General features: G+C 36.5%; 1 long non-coding RNA gene across 1 annotated transcript; it reads left to right on the forward strand.

Annotated features, from left to right (window-relative positions):
• Positions 1-1955: 1955 nt before the first annotated feature.
• Positions 1956-13192, forward strand: LOC141434730 (uncharacterized). The gene is made up of 2 exons (XR_012452088.1): positions 1956-4983; positions 10714-13192. It is a non-coding gene; the product is annotated as an uncharacterized lncRNA (long non-coding RNA).
• The last annotated feature ends 453 nt before the right edge of the window (positions 13193-13645 follow it).

Raw genomic sequence — 13645 nt, forward strand, 5'->3', positions numbered from 1 at the left:
AACGTCAAGTCAATGAGATTGATATTCAAAAGCAATTATGTTTGAATAATTATGGTTTGAACACAAATCAAGAAGTCAAAAAGTGGCGGACGAGAGGATTAGCAAGAGTGCAACTCCTAAACTATTTAATGTATGTACGATTTCGATGATGAAAGAATACCTATGTAATAATACTATTCAATGGAAAAAATCAATTGTGTAAACAAAGCATTTTTTCACGATTACTCCGTAGTTACTTACATTTGAACGCCAATCCCGATCATATTCACATCTCAATGAGCTCAGCACTGTTTTTAACAATCATTTTATCATTAAATAATCGTGTAAATATGTTTATTTTATAGAATTAAATGGAAGACGAAAATCCGTTTATATTTGTCAAATTGACATGATAATTTTTTCCTCACCGAAGTTGGTCTATGGTCGGTCTAGTCTCTGGAAATTTAGTGCTGTACCAACAAAATTAATTATTTGACTGAACCAACCTTACCTACCGATAATTATGGCTGGCTCTGCAAATTAATTTATTCGTAGATATTATTATTTGTGTTAAGTTACACTATTTAATGAAGGTTTATAAAGGTTTCTAATCCTATCCTACTATCCTACTAATCCTACTAAATTATAAATGTGAAAGTTTGTGAGTGAGTGAGTGAATATGTTCGTTACTTCTTCACGCTGAAACGGCTGGACGGATTTGGATGAAATTTGGCGAAAAGTTAGATAACATAGGATACTTTTTATCCCGATATTCCCATGGGATAGGGATAAAATCTTGAAATAACAACCGCTCAGCTTTGTCATGAAAATTGGTATATAGATAGTTTGACATCTGGAATAAAACATAGCCTACTTTTTATTTCGATATTCCCACGAGATAGGGATAAATTTCGAACTAATACCGCTGGCTTAGAGTCATGAAATTTTACCATGATTGTTTTTAATGTAATGTCAATGAAAACAACGATTTAATTTTCGGGAATTCCCACGGCAATTTTTAAAAATCCCGGTATTTCAGCTGTTGGACCTAATGATTTACGTGTGCGAAGCCGTGGGTAAACACTAGTTGGACGATAAAAGAGTATTATAGTAGAAATTATGTAGATTTCTATTTACTAGTACTTATCATATTTACTGTGGAGTCCATTGTTGGACCAAACAATCATTTTGAATCACTTCCTGTGTCTACTCTCATTTCCCTGTCTTATGTAATTTAAAAATGCCTCTTCTAAATTATATCGAAAATACAAACTGAGACATGGATGCACAGAAAAACCAGAAAAGAGACCAGCGCTGGGAATCGAACCTAGGTCCTCAGCAATCCGTACTGCGTACTATAACCCTACACCACCGTTGGACAGGAGTCAAGATACAAATTTCTCCTATGCACACATATCTCAGGTTGCCTTTTTCTACTACGCTACTTAAGCAGCAAAAAATTCTAAATTAATCCATATTTTAACTGACCCTTTCAATTCTAAAATACTCCATCATAAACCTGGGGAAAATATACGTCAAATAATATAAGTGGATATACATGTTTCACCATTTTAAAAATTCTACCCTTAAAGGGGTATAAAGGGGAGTGTAAGTTTGTATGGAAAAAACGTTAGGTATATATATTTGAAGATATACCTAATTCTAAAACTTCGTGAAAATGCTATTAAACATTTTATGTTTAAAGGGACATGGAAACATTGTGAATGACTCTTGAACAGGACTAAGAGAATACGTGATTCGCCATTTTTAAAAATTAAACTTAGGGAAAACAATAATAATGAAATATGAGTAAATTCAAAATAATTATTTACTGCTGATTGAAGTATCTTAAAGAGCTTTCACATCACTAGAGCCAACGTCAGTCAGTCAGTCAGCCAGTCGTCAGTCAAGTGTCAATGTCAGTCACCACATTTGTTTACACAATTGATTTTTTCCATTGAATAGTACCATAATTGGATACACGGGTATGTTTATTTTATCATTTTTGTCAGAAACATTAATATTTGTTACAAGAACACCAGAGGCAGGGCCTTAAGAATTTAATTCCTACTGGGTGGCTGGGTGGGTATGGCTTATCGTGTGTACCAAACTTGTGGTCTGCAGCAACCTACTACGAAAACATGCCAAATTTCCCTAACTCTTAGTTGCGTCGTGACCATTTTCACTCCATAGAAGTAAGTCGCTTCCCACCGTCTGTCTGCATATGTACGAGTATGTACTGTATGTACTCTATTATGAAGTGATTCAAGATTTTTTATTTTATTTATAAGTGTGAGAAACGGCAGGGGTTATGGTTTTGGAGCGTATGTATGGTCATTTCTTTCGCACGCTATGCAACAAGGCCTTGATGCATCTTAGCAAACAACAAGACAAGAGCAGAGACAAGAAAATAAGTCTTTGTTAGGAGTGACACAGGTTGTTAATTTTATGCGTATGTTAGTCTGTCTGTGTATCTTTCCGTCGGCCCATCCGTCCGTCCGTCTGTCGATCCGTCCATCTGTCTGTCCGTCTTTCTGTCTGTCTGTGTTTCGAAGTGAACACTACATCATTATTGTCCAGTGATGACATATGGATCCGAGACGTGGTGCTTTACTTTAGGCCTTATAAATAGGCTCAGAGTTGCTCAGCGAGCTATGGAGAGAGCTATGCTTGGGGTTTCTCTACGGGACCGAATCAGAAATGAGGAGATACGTAGAAGAACAAGGGTCACCGACATAGCCAAGCGAATCAGCTCGTTGAAGTGGCAATGGGCGGGCTATATAGCACGGAGAGCGGATGGCCGTTGGGGCCGAAAAGTTCTCGAGTGGAGGCCGCGGATCGGCAAGCGCAGCGTAGGACGTCCACCAACAAGATGGACGGATGACCTGGTTAAAGCCGCAGGTTCGCGGTGGATGCAGGCTGCTGCCAGTTGAAGCAACTGGAGGTCTGTGGGTGAGGCCTATGTCCAACAGTGGACGTCCTACGGCTGAGATGATGATGATGATGATGATGGTGAATAAAGTTGTACCAACTGTACTTTAGTCGAAAATTTTACTATGACCTTTAAAATTTATAAGTATTTTATTGATAATTAGAAGCAGAGTCTTGAGAAATAGCTCATGTTAGGAGATAAAGAGATCAGAAGAGGTATCGTTAGATTTGTCTCTGTTAGGAGTGACACAGGTTGTTAATTTTATGCGTATATGAGTCTGTCTGTGTACCTTTCCGTCGGCTCATCCGTCCGTCCGTCTGTTGATCTGTCCATCTGTCTGTCCGTCTGTCTGTCTGTCTGTGTTTCGAAGTGAACATTACATCATTGTCCTATTTTTTTAATTATTGTTTACCAACGCACACACCAAACCTTTTATCCTAAAAAGCTGAAATTTAAGATAAGGAAAAAATGGGATTTATTATGTAGGTACCTACCTACATAAAATTCTACTGGTTCGTAACTATTATTTAGTTTTTAGGGTTCCGTACCTAAAAAGTGCCAACGGAACCCTATTTCTGAGACTCCGCTGTCTGTCTGTCTGTCTGTCCGTCCGTCTGTCACAGGGCTCTATCTCTTGTCGTAATAGTTAGACACTTGAAATTTTTACAGATTATGTATTACTGTGGCCGCTATAACAACAAATACTCAAACCAGAATAAAACAAATATTTAAATTTTTTTTTTGCTAATGTCTAATGTTGTATAGATAATGGTACGGAACACTTCGTGCGCGAATCCGACTCGCACTTGGCCAGTTTATTTTTAATACCCAGGGTATTCAATGTTATATATTTAATTTTACAACTCTATCTCCATATCACTAATCTCTGTAAATTTTACATGCAGGCAGAAAGGAATAGCAAAAATCTAAATTCAATATCAGGATATTTTGAAAAAGATAAGTATTGTTCACAAACCGATCTTAATGACGATGATGATGATGATGATGGTCGTATGTCATCGCTGCCGAATTCTAACTTTATTCAATGAAAGACATGGAGAAACTTTGTCACAAAGACATAGTTCAGATAATTTGATATTACGCTGTCCGTCCGTCTATTTCTATAGGATTACTTAAAACTGAAGCAAACTGAAGTGGCAGTGGGCCGGCCATATCAGCCGAAGAACCGATAACTGCTAAGGTAAACGAGTAAAAGCCTAGCGTGGCGAGGGACGCCCTCAGACTAGGTGGAGCGATGATCTTCACTGGGTAGCTGACAGTAACTGGATGAGAGTGGCCGAGGGTCGTGCTCAGTGGCGTGCAATTGGAGACGCCTATGTCCAGTAGTGGGCTAAGATAGGCCGATGATGATGATGATGATGACTTAAAATAAGACAATAATCCCACTCATATTATAAATGCGAAAGTTTGTTAGTCTGTTTGTTTAATTCTTTATTACCTTTTCACGTCTAATTCGTTGAACCGATTAGGATGAAATTTGGGATACAGATAGTTTGAGTCCCGTAGAAAAACATAGGGTAGTTTTTTTTAATCGCAATATTCCCGCGGAATAGCTATAAACGAATTCTACGCTGACAGAGTTGCGTGCAACAGTATGTAGGTACATTAGGGGATTTACCTACTGATAGTCTGATTTACGTCCTTATGCTGTAACTAAAAAGCATCGGTCACTTTATTCGTACACCTAGGTATCTTATAGTCTGTCTGCTAATACTATTTCTGTATTTATTAATACACAATTCCTTTCAGATTCAATGCTAACTAACTGCATATAACTTTGCCTGGAATCATTATATTGCTGAAGTAGCCTAGGTGCTGTCATGCAATATTCAAGGTGAAGAAAAGAAGAAACGTTGAATGTTGATATGCAAGAAATTAAGGAATATCTGACTGATTAACTATGTTTGATTTATTTATTAACGCTGTGTTATAAAGTTTGTTCTAAATAAATATGATGTACACAACGAAATAAAGTCTTCGTAGGCATCTTTCTTTTAGCGTTCCGTGGGTGGAAATTTTAGTGGAGCTTCTAAAAACAAGAATACCAACAGGTATGTAGTTTTTATTTTTTGACCATCAGTGGTGTAGCGGTATAGCAAGCGGTACGGATTACCGAGGACCTGGGTTCGATTCCCAGTGATGGTCTTATTTTTCTGTTTTTTCTGTGCATCTATATTTCAGTTTGTATTTTCAATTTAGGTTTTACGGGATGACCGTAAAAGTAAAAATTTGGAATTGAAATAAAAAATACAAAAAGATTCCAAAAAACCAATCTTAAGTTTTTATTTGTCGAATGAAACTACAGTAATATCAGATGATGAGATAATAGGGGTACATATATATAAAGTACTATAAAACCGTACAACTTTGACCTTTGAGATAACTTTGCCCAAGTTGTCATTTTTTAAAATATCTGAAATAAAACAAAATTGACTGATTTGTGACCACTTTGTGACATGCACATTTCTAAATCATTTTTGTATATTTTTTCCCTGTTGTCACGAATAAATCTTTTCTTTTCCCTTTATATCGGAATATTTCTTTATTCCTGACGGGAGTTGCTTCTCCTTTTTAGGGTTCCGTACCCAAAGGGTGCCAACGGGACCCTATTGCTGAGATTCTGCTGTCTGTCTGTGTGTTTGTCTGTCTGTCTTCTACTGGTTCGTAACTATTATTTAGTTTTTATGGTTAGGCCAACGGGACCCTATTGCTGAGACTCTGCTGTCTGTCTGTCTGTCTGTCCATCCGTCTGTCACAGGGCTTTATCTCTTGAGCTGTAATAGCTACCCGTGTGATGTCGGGTTAGAATTAGACCTCTCCATTTCTTCCGTGGATGTCGTAAGAGGCGACTGAGGACCGTAGGCCACAGGCTAGCAACCTGTCACTGTTGTACCGTTTTTGTCAAACTTAAAACCTAAAATTGCTAAAAGTGGCTCCGAAGCTGTAACGTTTCGTGTGCTTTGCCTACCCCGTTTAGGCATACATGTTTGTGTGTGCTAGACACTTGAAATGTTAACAGATTATGTAGGTATTACTGTGGCCTCCATAACAACAAATACAAATAATAAAGTAAGTAAAATTAAAAAATAAATGGAGTTGTCATACAAGAAACGTGTTTTTTTTCCAGCGTTTTTTGGTTACTAGGCGTAGCTAAAACTTATTAGTGAACTGTTTTAAAAACATTGTACGTACGGAACCCTTCGTATGTACGAGTCCGACTCGAACTTGACCTTTTTTATCCTGCCAAGGCCTTTTTGTTACAGCTTATATTTTAACTCCGCGGGAAAAATAAATATCAAGGGCAAAATTGGACGGTTTTATGGTACTAAAAAAATAGTCTTCTATTTATAACAGAAAACGAACGACCAATAATTGAAGGATTTTAAATTGTGTTTATATATGTAGGTAAATTATTTAATGGTGTTACATGACTGTCATGCAGCTCGTGAATTTGTTGCTCTGTATGTATGTGTGTTCTGGTGTTCTGAGTGACGATTAAATATTCACAGAACAAAAACAACCAAAATATGTTTATTTGTTAGGCCTTTACCATATGTAATTTGACTTTTTATGAAAGTGTAGTAGGGAGGATTACTGCATGACACACACACATGTGTCGCACAAACACAGTTGTCTTGCACTTGTGTTTGCGGAGTGGCAAAGGAAAACGTTGAAGTTATTAATATGACTCAATCAAATAAGTTTATACTTTATGACCTAGTCTCTCTCTATCACTTCGTGTTTGAACTTTTGTACAAAATTGATGATGATGAAAATTATGATGATAGTGATGATGATGATGATGATGATAATTGATGGTAATGGTAATGATGATCGTGATGATGGTGATGATGATGAATATGACGATGGTTGATAGTGATGCGATGGTGATGAATATGGAGGTATATGATGATGGTGATGCTGATGATGATAATGATGATAGTGATGGTGACGACATGTCCCATTTTAAAAATACTAGTTAACTACGCCCAACACTGCCTCAAGCTCGCGTGCTGTTTGTGACGGTTTCCGAATTTTTTAATTTGGAACACGTGACTGTCCAGTAAGTAAGTATGAAATTCCATTACATATCAAGTGTACTTAATTTGTAATGGGATTTCATACTTACTTACTGGACAGTACGAGGTTACTTCCTGGACACTACTAGCCTAGTCTCTAGGATGCGTTACTTTCTACAACGTTTTTGATGATGATTAGATGATTGTTAGTCATTGTGATGATCATGGTGATGATAATGATGATAATGCAGATATGTATATGATGTATATGTATATGTGTATGATGATTAGATTAATGATGGTTGACGGTGACGATGATGATGATGACGATTGATGATGGTTGACGGTGATGATGGTAATGATGACGATTGATGATTGTTGACAGTGGTGATGATGATGATGATGATGATTGTTAGTCATGGTGATGATGATGGTCGTTGCTAGTAATAATGAAAATGATGGTTGGTATTGATGGTGATGATGATGGTGATGATGATGATGACGGTTGATTGTGATAATTATGATGATTTAGATGATGTAAATAATGTAGATGATAATATAGATGACGTAGATGATGATAATGATGATGATGCAGATATGTATATGATGATATTGATGATGATGATGTAAATTATGTAGATGATGATGGTGATGATGCTGAAAACGATGATGATGATTGGGGCAGAACAAACATGACATGTACTTATGTAATATTTCTTCTGACATGTGTAATATTTGTAACACCTGTGTATGTTCCTGCGAAATAAATAATTTCATTTTATTTCATTTCATGATGGTGATGGTGTCGATGACGACGATGTATATGATGATGATGATGAAGATGGTTGATTGTGATCATTATGATGTAGTTGATGTAAATTATGTAGATGATTATATATATGAAGTAGATGATGATAATGATGATAATGCAGATATGTATATGATGATATTGATGATGAAAACGATGATGATGATTGGGGCAGAACAAACATGACATGTACCTGTGTATTTCATTTAATTTCATTTCATTCATTTATTGCATATCACATTACAAACATAGATGGAATTATAAATAGGCAGGTATACATGTGACGCCCTGTTAGGACACAGCCAATATTAGAGGGCCAATTAACTATTTCATTTTATAAGTTGTTTTACGTAAAAAAAATCTATGGTTACAAATATCTGATATAAATATGTGTATGTTCCTGCGAAATAAATAATTTCATTTTATTTCGTTTCATGATGGTGATGATTGTCGATGACGACGACGTAGATGATGTAGATGATAATATAGATGACGTAGATGATGATAATGATGACGATGCACATGATGTATATAATGTAGATGATGATATATAGATGATGATGACAATGATGATGTAGATGATGTAGATAATTAAGGCGGTAATAATTATATTGATGATGGTGATGTAAATTATGTAGATGATGATGATGTTGATGATGAAGATGGTTGATTGTGATCATTATAACGTGTAAAAGTGCCCATTGCGGCCTATTTATTGAATAAATGATTTAAATTTCAATTTTTTAATTTATGATGATGTAGATGATGATAATGATGATGATGCAGATATGTATATAATGTAGATAATGATAAAGATGATGATCACGATGATGATGTAGTGGATGTAGATAATTTAGGTGATAAAAATGATGTTGATGATGGTTATGTAAAAGGCCCGCGTGCTTTTTTCAAAATTTTTAAGAAGCCCGTTACTGTCATATTACATATTTACTTACTGGACAGTACGAGGTTACTTCCTGGATCCTTAGCCTAGTCTCCGTGATGCGTTACTTTCTGCGACGTTTTTGATGTTGTATTGGCAACATTTCATACCATTTTTGACAAAAACATGTTTTCATATAAGTTATCGTAACCGAGGAATCTATAAGGATACTTCTAGTTCTTAGAAACTTGAATTTTAGTTTGCAGATAGCTCTTATGGCGCGAAGATTAGAAAAATCAAAAAATCGCCGGTTGCGTTTAAGTTATGAAGAAATATAAATTTCATTTCATAGTATGTACCACACAAGTATATATCATAATCAACTTCGTGTCTTACTACCTGGCGGTGACATATTGTCACATGGAATTCAAACTCACATCAAAAAAATGTACGAAGAATTTACGAATTTGTGCGCTAGTTTAAAAAATATACTACCCGTAATAATAGTACTACTAATCACTACTAATAATAGTACTACCCGTAATAGTAGTACACCGGTAGTAATAAAGATACTTTCTGGCGGGCGCTATCTATTTCACTATGAAGCAGTCGAATTTTTTATAAGTAAAAAATCGGAATCCCAATCTGTCGGAATCCCAATGGGCACCTTGTATAAGCGCTTTAGAACTTGAATGTTCATTTTTTTTTAACTATAGCGTACAATTTCGTACATTTTTTCTGATTTACAAGAAATTTGAAAAGTCCGCCAGAAAGTACTTCAAACTAGTTGAATTTTTTTTGTTTTTTTTTTATAGTCGTTTCCATTTTTTGCTAAAAAATGTTTTCATGTACAGTCACCAGCACCAATATCTGACACAATAAGCGTGCATAAATATCTGACACGACTCTATTTCTAGGGCCGGAAGGACCTGTCAGATATTTTTGCACGCTCCGCTGTGGTAGATATTAATGCTGGTGACTGTACCTACATTTTTTGATTTGAGTGAATTCCATGCGACACCATGTCACCGCCAGGCGGTATGACACTCAACTTCGAAGCTGTCTCACCCTGGAGATCGCATAGATCGATGTTTACTTGACATCTTATTCCGAAACTTATTTATTGTTTTGTCACTAGTAGCGTGCTAGCACAAGTCTTTTCGCGATAGTTTTTAATCTTCTTCTGCGTGAAACATAAACATTGTAGTAGAAAAATAGTAGAATTATTATATGTTCATTTTTTTTAACAACCGAGGTAGTGTTATGCTCTATGTCACAGGATGACTAAATATTGACTATCGATATCGAGATTAATATTACTCATGTTTAGACTTTGCTCATGTCTAGCTTTAGATACATTCTTGACTGAGCCGGCCGCGATAACTGTAGTAGGTAGTATGGCGTTCTTTTTCGAGTGTCATTGCTACTGAACTGTCAGGTTGCCTTACCGGAGGAAAGGAAACTCGTGTAAAATGACATCGCATACAGATACCCAGAATCAAGAACCAAAATCAGAAGAATTGTATAAGTTCATATATTGATAAATTTTTATTGTGAGCTTACTTTTTTTTAATTATGTGTGACTATTATTACAAATTATATATTTTTAAGCTTATGATACCTTGACTTTTGTATTTAGGACTATTGCATGGTAGGTGCACGCGGCTAGTAGCTAGTTTTATAAGATCTCCGCTTACAAATTGTATCTTTCGCGTCACTGCTTTCATTATATGTTTGATTTTGAGTTTGCATTATATTATAGGCTATGATTGGTTTTTTGGAGTCTTTTTGTATTTTTTATTTCAACTCCAAATTTGTTACTTTTACGGGTATCCCGTGAAACCATATCGAAAATACAAACTGAGACATGGATGCACAGAAAAACCAGAAAAAGAGACCAGGGCTGGGAATCGAACCCAGGTCCTCAGCAATCCGTGCTGCGTGCTATAACCCCTACACCACCGCTGGACAGGAATCTAGACACGAATTTTTCCTATGCATACATATCTCAACGAAACAAATACGAAATGAAATAAATACTTGAATAATTGAGTGGTTTCGGTGTTACCAGGTTCCTTGACCCTTGATGCGTGGCTTTACTGGTGCGTCCATGAGGCACATGTGCCATATGACCAGTGATGTAAATAATGGAGTTGTTCTTTCGAAAAAATAATAAACTTTATTACATACATTATAATAATTATTTTTATTCTTGAACCACATTTAGATAAACAATGAAAATTGCTACGGGGATATTATATTACCTTATCATTACTATGGCGACGTGTCAAAAGAACGCTGCACATTGCTTCGGGACAGAGAACTTGTTAATTTGCGGAACCTCATATAAATTGACAACAATATTTTTTACTTTACTTCTGCGCTACGAACCGTGCCCGACAACTACGTCCATGTGAAATATCTATACAATAAGTTTACATACACGCCCGCTCTCTTTCTCTTCCATGTAAAACAATATTTTATTATGTATGTATAGTATATGTCACACAAGCTCGACTAGCTGTCACAAATACCTACTATATAACTATTATTAGGTATTGTGTGATATATATATTATTTAATGTAGGAGAAGGGGGTGGAGGAGGGCGTGTACTGCATGTTATTATATTATGTAGGAACGTATCACATAGATCTAACTGTGCCGCACGGTTGACAGCAGAGAAACCTAGGGCAAAATTAAATACTGTAGGTTCTAGATACTGACTAACAGTCAAGCTCAAAAAAATTTAATTGCTAGTGGTACGGTTGGCTTGTTGATTGACTGGACAGCGGGCATATTTAACTTGTATCTTGCTGAATCTATTGCCGACGTTGTTCACTAGCAGACCTGACCCCCTCCTGATCCTGATAATTATTCTCAAACGCTGTCTAATGCGACGTACTGCATTTTACTTACCCCAAAGAAAAGATTGTATGGTAGAACTGCAACTGTCACAAGCGGAACGGCAGTGATGGGCCTGGTAATTGCAGCCTGCTCGCGTGCTCGGACAGATGAGAGGAATAGAGCAACAAAATAATTAAAAGAAACTGGAATTAATCAAAATACTACGCACAGGACTTATCACGCTAACACACTCGGGTAATATTTACCTCGACGTTTCGGCAACATTACAGTGGCCGTGGTCACGAGTAGACTGAAGTGTGGGGTGTCAAGTCTGCCTAGCAGCGCGAGTCCTTCGAACTACCCGCACTTGGTCATTTTTATTTGTCACCCCACACTTCAGTCTACCCGTGACCACGGCCACTGTAATGTTGCCGAAACGTCGAGGTAAATATTACTCGTGTCTAAAGATATATTGTTTCCAAAATACTTACTTGATTTATAATGCATAATAATTGGCATGATTATTGGGATATGAATTTACTGTACCAGCGGGAAAATTACAAATTAATTATACCCCCTGCCCGGTCAACCAGACTAGTTAGCCGTAGATACTACAGGCAAAGAGCGCTCAAAAAGTAGCAAAGTAAAGACATTCCCTTTTTACTCTTAGTATTTGAGGACATGTAAAACTATTTGAGCATTTCTAAATAAAGTTTGTACATTTGATTTGCGACTCCTATTTGTGATAAAAATTTGCAGGTATGTAGAGTGAACGATACTGAGCCGTAATAACATAGTCTCTCAAAATGTCCCAATTGGTTTGTATGGAAATTTCCTTTTTTGTTACCAAAACTACGGATTTGCGGTAACAAAAAAGGAACTTTCCATAATTGGGACATTTCGGGAGACTATGTTATTTAAACTCAGAGTGAACGATTCACTCTATCTACCTGCAAATTTTTACCCAAATCGGAGTCGCAAATCAAATGTACAAACTTTTTTAGAAATGCTCATTTTAGCACTGTAGCTTGCTGTGACAAAGTACCAAACTGTTCAGCTACCTATGAGCTTGACTGCTTCGAATTAGGTTTGATGCAACATCTGTCTCCGATGATGACGTGTCAGCTAAACTGAACGTGCCCGTAGTCTGCAAGTAGCGGATTATTTGCGGTAGTTCTAGTTCCTTCACAAGACCTTGAAGAAAGAACTGCGTTATTTTTCCGCCTTTGTACCTTTGCAAGAACTGAAGATGCTACTGCGAAAGGAACAAAGGCAAAAAAATAAACGCAGTTTTTCCTTCAAGTCTTGTAAAGGAACTAATGCAAAAAAAACGCAATAGTTCCATCGCACGAACATCCAAAGGAAACACTGCCAATAATCCAGTACACACGACTACAAGCCTGCTGGATCGGAAAAAAATCCTAGCAGATAATACTTACAATAGGTAGTTATATGATACGAATCGACAACTGTTTTCGACTCGAAGGTAACAAAGGGAGTGTAGATGATTTTGGAACTGCTCGTAGTCTTCTGCTGATTGTGCCAAATCATCGGTTATGATATCCTAACAAAATCAATTTATAGAGATAAGTAGGTACAAAATTAGCACGGGATAATTTTTACCGCAATTTGATCGGCGCAAGTTATCGGCGAGTGGGTGAACTTTTGCTGTTATGTAAGTATTTCGTAAGTATTTATTTATACCTATAAAGGCAAAACATGGCCTAAAAATGCATGAGATTTGGCAAACGTATTCCTTGAGGATCGCAGAGGTGCAAGAAGTTTTTTTTTTAATTCGAATACCTACACTACAGAGTAGATTTTTTTCTTCAGCGGGAGCGAAGCCGCGGGATTAAGCTAGTAATTATATATACGAACTGAGAAATCCAGATGCAGAAGCCTAGATAAACTTCGTCAACTCTTTTCATGGTTAGCAACTTATTAATAATTGATATTAGCAGCTTATGATTACTAATTCTCTACCAAAAGTCTTACCACAGAAATTGAGTGATGATGATGATGATGATAATTAGGATAGTAAACTCTGTATGGATTTTATTACCTCTTTTGATAGAAAGAGCTTACACGAAGCACTGTTCATAAAATATTAGGTATGTCTAAAGGCACTGTTACACATGCTCGTTACTGGACTGAAGCA

This window comes from Choristoneura fumiferana, chromosome 14 (genome assembly GCF_025370935.1).
Source record: "Choristoneura fumiferana chromosome 14, NRCan_CFum_1, whole genome shotgun sequence".
Taxonomy (NCBI): Eukaryota; Metazoa; Arthropoda; class Insecta; order Lepidoptera; family Tortricidae; genus Choristoneura; species Choristoneura fumiferana.